This window comes from Trifolium pratense, linkage group LG3 (genome assembly GCF_020283565.1).
Source record: "Trifolium pratense cultivar HEN17-A07 linkage group LG3, ARS_RC_1.1, whole genome shotgun sequence".
Classification (NCBI taxonomy): domain Eukaryota; kingdom Viridiplantae; phylum Streptophyta; class Magnoliopsida; order Fabales; family Fabaceae; genus Trifolium; species Trifolium pratense.
Genome location: NC_060061.1, coordinates 36454772 through 36468836, shown reverse-complemented (window position 1 = coordinate 36468836; position 14065 = coordinate 36454772). Strand labels below are relative to the sequence as shown.

The 14065-nt window shown below is 30.5% G+C and overlaps 1 long non-coding RNA gene and 1 pseudogene across 5 annotated transcripts; both read left to right on the top strand.

Annotated features, from left to right (window-relative positions):
• The first annotated feature begins 222 nt into the window (after positions 1–222).
• On the top strand, positions 223–751 carry LOC123918005 (annotated as a pseudogene).
• Positions 752–7495: 6744 nt separating this feature from the next.
• Positions 7496–12762, top strand: LOC123918004. Of its 5 annotated transcripts, none has more exons than XR_006812659.1 (11): positions 7525–8027; positions 8451–8529; positions 9096–9143; positions 9283–9351; positions 9433–9523; positions 9916–10017; positions 10255–10330; positions 11329–11439; positions 11630–11726; positions 12042–12161; positions 12252–12762. It is a non-coding gene; the product is annotated as an uncharacterized LOC123918004 (long non-coding RNA). The 5 variants fall into 5 exon arrangements; XR_006812658.1 differs by having other exon boundaries at positions 7528–8027; positions 11329–11443; XR_006812660.1 differs by having other exon boundaries at positions 7496–8027; positions 8451–9143; positions 11329–11443; positions 12269–12762.
• The last annotated feature ends 1303 nt before the right edge of the window (positions 12763–14065 follow it).

The following is a 14065-nucleotide window of genomic DNA, read 5'->3' as shown; positions in this document are numbered from 1 at the left end:
TCCAATTGTCATAAATATAAATACAAAGTGAAGAATAATAAATTAAAATTGAATGTCGAATTGAAAAAAGAGGACAAATTTTAAAAAGACTTAGCTTCCAAGTTGAACACCAAAACCTATTGTCCACGTTTTCCTTTTTGACTTTATCATCTATAATATAAATACGAGGTGTTCATTTCAAGTGTTTCTCAAACATTAAACATTCACACGTACAAGCATAATATAATACTCATGATGAAGAGACAGAGACAAAACGAAGAAAAAGAGAGCATAGATTTAGCAACAAATCTAATGCTACTCTCTTCTCATCGTACCCAACAAAACAAAAAAACATTATTTTCTCAATTAGTTGAGTTTGAGTGCAAAACATGTAACCGCAAATTTTCATCTTTTCAAGCACTAGGTGGTCACAGGGCAAGTCACAAGAAGCTGAAAATCGATTCAGAAGAAGCAAAGAAAGTGAATATTAATAACAATAAGCCCGAAATGCATGAGTGTTCAATTTGTGGACAAGAATTCAAATTGGGTCAAGCTTTGGGTGGACACATGAGAAGACATATATAGAATTAATAAAGAAGGATCTTCAATAAATTATCAAGTGATTACAAAATCTTCTCCTGTTTTGAAAAGATCGAATAGTAAGAGGATTATTATGTGCTTGGAATTGGACTTGAATTTGACACCTTTGGAAAATGATTTCAAGTTGTTGTTTGGAAATAAGGCACCTAGAGTAGATCTTTCGTTATTCTGATTTTATTTTCACCAAATTTTTTAACATATATATTATCATCATTTATTCTTTCAATTTTTTTGTATGTATGTAGTAACATTTACGGATTTATGTAGTTAAAAGAATATTTAATAATTTCTTTTTAGAAAAATACACTACCTCCTCTCACACCTCCTTTGACTTCTTTTTTTTATCTATATGTAACAAACACTCCTTTATTTTCTCACCGAACACAAACCTCACTCACTCGTCAGTCGTCACTTTCATTCTTGCCGCCCTATCTATAACGTCTAATTTCGTAAATAGAGCGCGTTGTTTTTTTCTTTTTTTTGGTAAAGCAGTCGTATATTTCGTAAATAGATTTTTCGTAGGATTAAACATTATTCAAAACGAAAAGGTATTAATTTTAAAAATTGAAAAGTTAAATAAAAATGATAATTTTAAATTAAAAATGAAATGTTTAAAGTCACGTCAACAAAGAAGTACAGTCAGCATCTGTCAAATAATTATAAATTGCACTTGTCATAAAAAATTATAGGTCAGAGACTTTTTTAAAAGTTTAGAGATTTTGCAGAGACTAAAATCAAATTTTTTATTTTACAGGAACTAAAATCAAAACAAGACGTAATTACAGATACCGTTTTCATATTTAAGCCAAAAAAAATTAAATGTTTATCATTATTTCTTCCTACTTGATATTTTATATATTTTACTCGCATTTTAAAAATAAACACAAAAAATAATTGACAACATGTTTTTTTTTTTTACAAATATAATTGACAGCATGTTAAAACATAGTATTCTCTTTAGTATATTGTTGTGGTATGTATCACTAATCAGTATAGTGTTAGACTAACTAATATTTTTTTTGGTCCTATGGCTGGATACTAAGTTTCAAAAAAATATTTTTTTTTTGGTACAATGTATCAATATTATAATAACATAAAGAAATAAAAATGATGAATTATACTCCCTCCGAACGGCCATTGACGGAGCCAGAACTTTTAAGTAGTAGATAAATTTGTCAAATTAAATATGTTAATAACATTTTATTTTATTTTTTAAGCCCACTTATATATCATATATTGTTTTCTACATGTTTTATATTCTCAAATAGTTGATAATTTTCTTATTATCAATTAAAAAATTTCACTATGACAATGGAGTTTTCACCGTTACTAACACAAATTCAAGGACGGAAACTAAAAACTTGCGAATTTACAGGGACAAATTGATTATTTAAGCCTTATTGTTGTAAATGGAATTCAAATAACTTTTTTTTTTTGACAAAATCAAACTTAATGCATTTCATTAATAATAATAGGTTTAATACAAGATGGACAATGATTAAAAACTTAGGAGACTAGCATAAAAGCGAGATGCATGAGTTAAATCATGAACAACTCAGTTAGTTTGATTCAAGACTAATAAACTACGACACTTATTCAGTATTATTCTTTTGCCTTAAGTGAATTGCTTGTACTGCATGCAAACAATTAGACTCAATTATTATTGGAGTTGTTTTCTATTTGAGTCACACAACCAATTCAACACATCTATGATCCCATGTGGTTCAGCTTCTGCGATGAGTGGTCTGCCATCAAACTTCTTCATATAAGCTTTCACAAAGCTACTATTTTCATTCCTTATACAAGCTCCAACACCATTAAAAACATTACATCCCAAAATTCAAACTCAATGTAACATTACGTTAAAAACAATAAACCTAGTTTCAACCGTACATAAAATAGATAATGAAATACTCAAAGTTGTTGATCAGCATATTTCATCACTTGTTGTAACATACCATAACACGAAGTTGAATTTGCCCCAACATTCATTCCATATATTTGGTATACAGGTGGTACATGTGGTACGTGCATCGGTTGCATAACCGGATGTAACATAGGCATCATAGGTTGAAATCCATACATCGGAGTGTATTACACGCTCGCACTTGTAACATCAATATGTGTTGGTGTTGACACATTAGCGTCACGGTATTTCGGTTGTATTGAACATTTTAACGTAACGTAGTTATGAATTATTATAGAGACATGTACCTTTAATATTCATGAGAAGCAGGGGAGATAAACAAGAGGTTACTCACACTGGGACGTGTGATAAATGCGCTTGTGGAACATTCTGCGCATGTACCTTATAGGTTCATATTAACGTAACGTAATTATGAATTATTATAGAGACATGTACCTTTAATATTCATGCCTCTTGGTTGTTTGTTATTTCAGAGATAGTAAGCTTACAAGGATTTTGCGAGATTCAATTCCTTAGGAGGGAAAACTAAAACATGTATAATTGCTACTATTAGCCCATCTGCTTATTGCTTGGAACTTGGAAGAAACATTAAGTACTCTAGAAATTAAATATATGGGCGTCGATATATATATATATATATATATATATATATATATATATATATATATATTATAATAATAATAGTAGATGTAATAATAGTAAGTAGATTTGGTTTTTGAAGATATATAAAGAATCAAACAATATTTTTATTTTTTTACATTTTTTTATGAATACAAAATAAATTTAATTTGTTCAGTTCAATTTGGTTGAAATTTTCTAAAATTGATTATTTTTTAGCGAAAAAAAAGGCTTAAATATGAAAACGGTCCCTGCAATTACATCTTGTTTTGATTTTAACCCATGTAAAATAAAAAGTTTGATTTTAGTCCCTGTAAAATCTCAAAATTTTTAAAAAGGTTCTTGACCTAGAATTTTTGTTGACATGTCCACTTTATAATGATATGGCAGATGCTGACTGTACTTCTTTGCTGATGTGACTTTAAACATTTTATTTTTAATTTAAAATTAATATTTTTATTTAACTTTTCAGTTTTAAAATACATTTTCATTTTTAATAAATGTCTGAAATTTTTTTTTTTTTTTAAAAAAAAGAAGTAAAAACCTGATTATTAAAATAGAATGGGGAAAAAGTTGAAACTGATTATTAGGGTTTCTTCCATCATCTTCATCCCACAAGTTCATAAATTCATCCAGAAAAACCCAACATCACCAAAAATCTTTCATTCTCGTATTTGGATCTCCAAAATTCTTTCATTCTTGTTTATGATTTTGATGGTTCTTATGGTGATGTAGTTTGGGTGGAACTAAAACAGAGGATTTGATTATGCTACTTAAAGAGAAGGAGAAGAAAAAATGAGATGATGACAACTGACAAGGTGTTGAGAGTTGATGAATGTGTGGGATTAAGGGAAATATATGAGGAGTTGAAGAAGTGTTCAATATCGAGAGTGGGTTCATGGAGTTGTAGCATTGTAGGTTTTGTTGGTCTCAAAACTCTCACCGATGCGGAAACAGAGCGCGTTGTTTTTTTCTTTTTTTGGTAAAGCAGTCGTATATTTCGTAAATAGATTTTTCGTAGGATTAAACATTATTCAAAATGAAAAGGTATTAATTTTAAAAATTGAAAAGTTAAATAAAAATGATAATTTTAAATTAAAAATGAAATGTTTAAAGTCACGTTAACAAAGAAGTACGGTCAGCATCTGTCAAATAATTATAAATTGCACTTGTCATAAAAAATTCTAGGTCAGAGACTTTTTTAAAAGTTTAGAGATTTTGCAGAGACTAAAATCAAATTTTTTATTTTACAGGAACTAAAATCAAAACAAGACGTAATTACAGAGACCGTTTTCATATTTAAGCAAAAAAAAATTATATGTTTATCGTTATTTCTTTCTACTTGATATTTTATATATTTTACTTGCATTTTAAAAATAAACACAAAAAATAATTGACAACATGTTTTTTTTATTTTTTTGACAAATATAATTGACACCGTGTTAAAACATAGTATTCTCTTTATATATTGTTGTGGTATGTATCACTAATCACTATAGTGTTAGACTAATTAAAATATGATTATGAATGTAATCCAGGGGTGTGAAATGCACTATGTCTATGCCTATAATCCATGTACCTAGCTATAGTGGTCCTCAGAGAAAGAGACAGATCTTCATCTTGCTTTCTTAGTAGTTCTCTAGACTTGTGTGTAATCTCACCATCATCATTGCTCAAATTGCTGATAAATACAGACATACTATAAAAAACAATACTATACTGTATACAACTAGCTATGAATATGATCATGAAAAGATATATTGCATAGTACAAGTATTATTAATTATTGTGAAAAGATATTGCATAGCTATGGAAAATAAGAAATGCTAATTTAGACATAATCCCAAATCAATTATATTTGTACACATACATACATTAAATTAAAGAAGAAATTTAAAGATAATTTAGTCACATCATTTAAAATCAATCAATTTTTTTATCTTTTAATTTTTTTAATTATGCATGTGTGCAAAATAATTAATTTAATTTTGTATTCCTTTAAGAACAGCTCTTAGAGTACATGGAGAGTAATTAACAATTTTTTGCATTAAATATCAATTTAAGTCATGCTAAATTATACTCCCTCCGGTCCTTTTTATAAGAAACACTTTGGAATTTTTATTTGGTCCTTTTTATAAGAAACACTTTGACACAATTCCATTTGTACCCTTATTAAATACAATCAAATAATTCATTATAATGCTAGTGCATTAATTAGAGAGACATATTTCCCATGCTAAGTCAAAGGTTAGTTTTGGAATATAACATAAAATGTTAGAATCATTAATGAGAAAATTTACATTCCTTGGTCAGTGTGATTTTGTCAAAGTGTTTCTTATAATAAGGACCGGAGGGAGTACGAGAAATTCTAAATTATACCAGAAATTCTAAATTCTAAATTAAATATCAATTTAAGGCAGTTTTTAGCTTTTTCCAACAACTTTTTTGGATTTTGAAACGTGGCAAAACCCTATATATTTTTTGTTTGCTTTCATGTGAGAGAATAAAGTTGTAGTACTTGGGCACTGTTTAAGGAACCAAATATAGTAATATTATATTGAAGTTTGTGCAGTTAACGCCTCGAAAGTCTAAAAAGTGTTATTTTCAATTTTAAAATTTCCTTTTTTGGTTTCCTTAACCAGTGCCCCGGGGGCACCGGTTAGCATGACCCTTTCTTTTATTTCAATTTTCTACTTCACAGTACGGGGAAATATCACAAGATTCAAAATTCTCCATTTATTTATTTTAGTGAGTGAATTTTTTAGATCGAATTTTATTTTGTTTGTAGCTTAAAAATTAAGGATACCATTGCTAGAAGGGTGTTGAGAAACAAAGCAAAACTTCACATATATTATAATTAGAAGTCATGCTAATTTAATTTATATCCTAAGAATACATATTAAGATATTTAAATATCAATTTTTTGCATTAAATTACAATAAAATTTAATTTTTAAAATGTTTAATATACAAGTTTTACTAAAATATTCCTTTTATTAAAATTTGTGGTGTTTATCTACTAAAAAAATCCTTTTTTTCTTCATGTGAGACAATAAGTTGTACTTCCTTTTATTAAAAAGTAGGGATGGCAATTTGACCCATACCCAGAGGGTACCCGCAAAAATTACCCACAACGGGTAGGGTAAAAACCCGCATTTTGGGTACGGGCACGAGTATGGGTAATTACCCGCAAAAATGAACGGGTATGGGTGCGGGTACGGGTACATTAGTACCCACCCCGCCCCATACCCGCATAATATATATATTTATTTATTTTATTTATATTATTATATTATAATATATGTAAATCAATTTAAAACAATACGACTCTACTAAACTATTACATATTTTTAATAAAAATGTTTATTTATAACATAATATAAAAATAATGTGAATATTTAACATAAATATGAACTTTAGCATAAGGTTAGTAATAATTTTGTTTATAATTTTCATTGGTCAATATTAAAATCTTTGAAATTTTTTTAATTCTATTAAAATTATATGATATTTTATAATTGATCAATTTATTTTTAGTAAAAATGCGGGTAACGGGTACGGGTATGGGGACCTAGATACCCATAGGGTATGGGGACGGGGGCAAAGGTTGTTACCCACGCGGGTATGGATGGGTACGGGTATTTTTTCAATCCGCGAGTATGGGAATGGGTACTATAGTACCCTACCCATACCCTACCCATTGCCATCCCTATTAAAAAGTAGTAGTACACTACAAAGTGCTTTGGTAGATTATTAGTGTTGTATGCTTTAATTTATTCTTACTTATGGGCCTAACTAATTAAGGCAGTTTTTAGCTTTTTCCAACAACTTTTTTGGATTTTGAAACGTGGCAAAAACCTATACATTTTTTTTTTCTTTCATGTGAGAGAATAAAGTTGTTGTACTCCTACTTTTCTTTTATTTCAATTTTCTACTTCATAGTACGGGGAAATATCACAAGATTCAAAATTCTACATTTATTTATTTTAGTGAGTGAATTTTTTATCACAAGATTATTTAACAAAAACAATATCACTTTACATATTAATTTATTAGTAAATACTGTATAGTATAATCGCTTTGCAATATTTATTAAATATAAAATATAAAGTTTATCTTTTTTTTTTATTTCTTAACTAGATGAGGTATAAAAATATTGCAAATATATAAATAGAGCTAGGTTTTAGTAAGTCAAATTTCAGTCCAATAAAGACACATAAGACTAGAGTGAATTACCATAGACTAGACTGATAGGGGTACACTATAGTAGTATAGAGTGAATTACCATTAATAGAAACCTAGTACATTACTTGTAGTAAAGAGTCAATTGCCATTAATATAACAGAAATGCTATAGGGACACAACCCCCCAACAAAAATACAACACATGAAGGGTACATTTGTCATTTTGCTCATCAACAAACCTCCCACACTTTCTTTTATTTTTTTTCTGTTTCTTTACCATTATCAGGAAGAGAAAGAAGAACAACTTGCTCTTCACCATTCACCACCCTTCTTCTCCCTCTCTCTGTCAAACCCCTCTTCTCCCTCCACCACCATTCATTGATGCCACCGATCTCCCACTACAAGAAAATATAGAGATAGCGACAGTCAATTTGAGGCGCTATCAAGGGAACCGCCACCGCTCTGGTCAATACCGACTATTATTGCGGCGTTCATTCAACTGCCTATGCTGGTTGTAAATTTCGGCGGTTTCGTGTGTATTGCGGCGGCGGTATTAGTGTGTACAGCGGCGGCTAGATTAGGAATGAGTGTTGGTTCAAATTGTTCACTGTTTTCGATCTGAGTTCGTTTTCACTACATCACTCACGTTTCGATTCGCGTTTCCTTCAAGCTTTAGATTCACGATTCACAATTTACCTTCAATCAAGCTTCAAAATCCAGGTTCATTTGGGTCTTTATTGTTCTTCAATTATGTGGAATTTGAGTGTTTTTGTTTTTGTTTTTGTGTATTTTACTTCTGAGATCATAAAGTTAATCTTTTTATAATGTGAATTCAAATGGGTCTTTATTGTTCTTCAATATGTGGAAATGGGTTGTTTTTATTTGTGACTTTTGCATCCAAGATGATAAATTTAGTGATTTTAGTCTCTTTACTTTCAATTATGCAAAAATGAGATGTTTTAATTTTGTTTGTTTTACAACCAAGATCATATATTTAGTCTTCTTATTTTCTGAATTTAAATAAATGGGTGTTAATTAGTTTTCCTTCCAAGAAATGAAACCTTTTTGAGTTATGCATAAAAGTTCTTACTTTGTTATGGTTTTGATTTTCTGTTCTAATTGCTTGTGGTGTTGCTGAATCAGGGCTGTGATGCTTCACTGCTGTTGGAGGATCGAAACAGTTCCTATGAGAAACAGGCTGTTCCAAATCAGACTTTGAAAGGTTTTGACAAAATTGACTTAATTAAGGAGGAAGTGGACCAAGCATGTCCTCGTTTAGTGCTTTTGCAGCATGATAATATGATATTAACTATTAAGTTTTACATTATATGGAGTTTTGATTTGCTCGCACAATATGCCAATCACTAAACTAGTTTTATTAAAATTTTGCTTGGTTATATAAACTACCGTGCTTGGTCTAACCAGGGTTTGTGGGTTTGACACGATAGAAGATAAGCAGGTGCCTAAATTTGGCATTTTATATTCAAATAGAAGATAAGCAGAACTCATGAAGTAACTTCTTAATGTTCATTGATGTTTAAAGGACAATGAACTATGCAAACCTTCCTTTATTTTCATTTACATGGAATATTATCAATGGCACTGAGGTGAATAACCCGGCTAGGCATTGGATAAAGCAGAGAGGGGTTTTACTGCTATATGCCATTGGTGGCCATATGCATCATATTTCCAGTATATTGTAGATAGTTTGAAAAAGTTTCGTTGAAAAATTTTATGAGCTGCATTTTATTCTACATGAAGCCTTGTTCACTTGACAATAAAATGCAGGCCAGAAGACTAAAAGATTCCATATCACAAATAGATACCAAACTTGAAGTATGTATTTAGTAGAAGCCTCTACTATTGTTCATCAGTTGAATAAAGTTTGTTTTATTCTGTCATTATATGGACACTATCATTAGTTTTATTGGTAGTAACTACTAAAGTGTTCCTATTCTTATTTGCTTAATCCTAGGAAATAAAGGTATCTGAACAATCAGACCCACGTCACCAGGTTTCCCTTGTTGTCCATCCAATGCCGCAGGTGAGCTCCACATAATTCATCTGACCATGTTTGTTGCATCTTATGGAGGATTAAATGTAAATGACATATTTTGGTGTGCAGGCTTTGGAAGCTGCCTTGGTACATTACGATGCTGACGATAAGAAAAGAAATGCTAAAGGGCCAAAGCCAGATGGTTATGTTTAGGAGAATGGTATGTCTCTTTGCACTTCCAGCATCACACCATAACAATTTAGGAATGTATATTCCTTCAATTTTGTCGTGACCTCAACAGTATGGCTATTTATCTCTGTATTGTGATGAAATGAATTATTATTATTATTATTTTTTTAAGAAGAAATGAATTATTATTTAGGGTTTTGAATTTTATCAATTGATGATTTAGGGTTTTTGCTAGTTATAGTCATTCAATTAGTTTTGAAATTTCAATTAGTATTATGAAGGGTTTGACGGCACATGCTATATTCCTTATGAAATAATTTATTGCTAGTTTGCTTATGAAGGGTTTGATCTGACATTGCTAGTTTGCTATTAGTTTTCTTAACATTTAAATATATTCTCATGCTTATATTGTTTTTGATACAGTAATATATTTTGTTGGACTGAAAGCAGTAGCAAGTGAAAGTGTGCAGCAACCACTACTCTGCTATGACAACTTGATCAGGACAATTTTTCTATTCGAAGAAGGTAACTTCATTTAGTTTTATGTCTTGATTAGGCTAATGCTTTAACAACCTTACTTGTACATTTGACACATGTATATCTTTGTTTTCAACTAATGAGTTTGTTGGTCTGCATGCTTGGGTTTAACCCCCAACATGTGTGTTTGTGGATTATCTTGTACATTTTTAGAATAAGTTGTTTATCCTTTGGTATTTGATTTAGAACATGATTTGAAGGTTAACTATGTTTATGTTTATTTAGGATGTTGTGTTTTCAAGGCTTACTGACTTTGATTGGCGTTGATTACGGCGTTGGGAAGAGTACTCTATTGTTGCAGGTATGACTTTAGTTAGATGATTTACTTGCTTCAATTTAATATCACTATTTTGTGGACTTTTTCTATATTACCCAAAAGTTAGGAAGTAATATCAACAACATATGCTCCTCAGATCTTAGGTGGACCAAAATTTATTTAAAATATTACTATAGGAATTTAAAGTATCAATATAACCAAGAAAAGTTATGAGATAGTATTAATTTTATGGTGCATTGTATGTTATAGTGTTGATGCTTCATGGATTTATTTTGTTTGGATTGTCAATTAAACTTGACTCTATCTCCTATTGTTGATTTTCATATGCAGATTCTACTCTTTTTGTGGATGCAATTCTGCAGATAGTTGTATATATAGATAATATTTTTTTTGGCTTGCACAACTCTTAGACTCCAATTAATTGCCACCGTGATTGCTAGTTATTTTATGAATAATTTGTGTTTGATTTTGGTACGATCACTCAATTTTTATGTTTTAATGTGTTTTACATGAGAAAGCTTAGTTCTAGATTTTATTTTGAGTAAAGACACTGTTATAGGTGGAGACATACATGACAAAGTTTTATTGTTAGTTGTATGTTTGAATACATACTCTTTCTTGAGTGAATTTATAGGCTTTTTACGTGTGTTGCTTTAGTTATTGAATTATTTACAGATTCTTTACTTGTATGTGTATGTATACATGTCTATTTATTTGAGGAAACATATATGCTTTGGATGAAACATAGATGCTTGGACCAATAAATTTAGTATGTTTGATGATCTCAACAAGAATGTTATCTTGCTAACATGTTTTTATTATGTGTTTGTTAAATATATCTTTTGGATAAACTCTGAGATTGATTGACCTTTTGACTGCATAATATATGTTTTCGATGCAATCTTTATTATGTTGATTTGGTTCTTGCGAATGTTATCTTTGGTTCCTATACTGCTTGTCGTCAAGTGCTGGTGAAGTTTAGTGCAAGAATTATGTATTGATTTTGGTCATGATGTTTGTAGACAAAGGGCAGTAGGAAGCAAGTGGTATAGACATGATCGTGAGAGAAGGGGATTGAGAGAATCTTAAGCTATTCATGCATCTGATGGCCATGCTGAACTGGTCTTGTCAATGTAGGTAAAATCATTGTTAACTCTAATAGTAACCCAACTCTCGTGAAGGAAAAAGAACTCAAGCATCTTGGTCATGGAGATGCCAATTCTCATGTTTGTAAAGTGTATTAAATTATATTGTGTTTCATCACTAACAAAGTTTGATATTAGTTTTTAATGGAATTGTGGCATATAATTGATTTGAAAACAGGAACAGCAGTACAACACCAAAGGGGAGCAGCTAATGGAATTTCCATGACAGCTATGTTTCTATTCAAAGCTATTGGCCCTGCTGCTGGTGGTACAATGTGAGTCTGAATTTTTCTTTTTATCTCAAAATCTACACTACAACAGAGTAGTGAACCTTTAATAGCTCAAACTATTACATTGACTATATGGTTATATGGTATAAGAGCCAGGGCAGTGTGGTCTCTTCCACTTTTTATTGGTGTTCTTATTTATGCTTCATTTTAGTATTAATTTTCTGCATACTTTTAGTTTACCCTTATGTGACTAGTGGCAGTGTGGCCTCTAGGCTCTTCAGTAACATTTTTTAGTAACATTTGTACACTTCTGTGAAGTTAAGCTTTGTAACTCACTTTTCTTCAACTATAATTGTGCAGGCACAAATAAACTTCAATATTGAGGATGGTCCATTATTATGACAAAGTGCATGTGCTTGGGAGGCCATTAATACCCTGTGGAAATCGAGCATGGTCCATTATATATTTTCTTTCTTCTTGGTAATAATTCTGAATTATTGAGCAATGATTTATGTTTCATCTCATCACACTGATATTGATATTAAATTGTGGCTAAATTATTGTGTTCAGAACTTCTCCTTTGAAAGTTTGATTTATGCTCAGAACTTCTCCTGTGGAAGTTTGAGGAAAGGAATTTTCATTGCTGAAGCAATTTTCATCTTTGCAACCATGATTCTTAAAGTATACTACTACATGTACTTCACAAAGGCAACCACAACTCCACTTTCTCGGACGACTAACAGGGTTAGTTCGTCAGTTGGAATGATTGGATATGCATGATGAATCATGAAAGGGTAACAAATTTTGAGTATTCATTTCAATGGATGTCATTTCTCTATGAAATAACTACATGGTAAAATAGTGGTTTTTACTTTGTTTTTTGCTTAGTTAACTAGTGCTTATAATGCTCTGATGGATGTTAAACTCAAAAGCAAGTTATTATACTATTATATTTAAGTTTAGGTGAAGGGGATGTACTAAACTAAATTTTGGAAGCATGTGTCACATGCAATGAGGTTTCAGATAAACTTTACATTGTATTTTTTACTATTAATTAATTATTTGTCTGAGTATTTTTTTTATTGCGACTTGAATAATTTTTTTGGCTACTTTGTCAGAGTAATTTAAGTACACTATTTATTTTATATATATACATATATATTTTTTTTATTTTTGTTGTTTTGCTGGAAGCAAAAAAAAAAGTGTTTAAAAATTGCGAGGAAAAAAACGTTTACAAAGAGCGATGGTTTGAAACCGCCGCACAATCAATACAACCGACGCTAAATTCCATGCGGTGGTTATTCCAACAATTTACGTGAATTGCCGCTGTATACCATATTTGAGGGGAGTTATGTGTAGATAAGTGGGGAGTTGGTGTACAAAGTTGGTTAAGAAGCTTAAAATCTTCCAAATTTGAAAAAATCATTCACATTTAACTTTGTTTTAACTTTATCATTTACTAACAATCAGAAATGTGTCTCGTGTACAATTCCACTCTTGAACAAATAATGATATTTCTTGAAATTATTCACAATCTAGGTGTGGGGAGTTATGTGTAGATAAGTGGGGAGTTGGTGTACAAAGTTGGTTAAGAAGCTTAAAATCTTCCAAATTTGAAAAAATCATTCACATTTAATTTTGTTTTAACTTTATCATCTACTAACAATCAGAAATGTGTCTCGTGTACAATTCCACTCTTGAACAAATAATGTTATTCCTTGAAATTATTCACAATCTAGGTGAGGGGAGTTATGTGTAGATAAGTGGGGAGTCGGTGTACAAAATTGGCTAAGAAGCTTAAAGTCTTCCAAATTTGAAAAAATCGTTCGCATTTAACTTTGTTTTAACTTTATCATCTACTAACAATCAGAAATGTGTCTCGTGTACAATTCCACTCTTGAACAAATAATGTTATTCTTTGAAATTATTCACAATCTAGGTGAGGGGAGTTATGTGTAGATAAGTGGGAAGTTGGAGTACAAAGTTGGTTAAAAAGCTTAAAAAATTTGAAAAAATCATTCACATTTAACTTTGTTTTAACTTTATCATCTACAAACAATCAGAAATGTGTCTCGTGTATAATTTCACTCTTGAACAAATAATGATATTTCTTGAAATTATTCACAATCTAGGTGAGGGGAGTTCTGTGTAGATAACTGGGGAGTTGGTGTACAAAGTTGGTTAAGAAGCTTAAAATCTTCCAAATTTGAAAAAATCATTCACATTTAACTTTGTTTTAACTTTATCATCTACTAACAATCAGAAATGTGTCTCGTGTACAATTCCACTCTTGAACAAATAATGATATTTCTTGAAATTATTCACAATCTAGGTGAGGGGAGTTATGTGTAGATAAGTGGGGAGTTGGTCTACAAAGTTGGTTA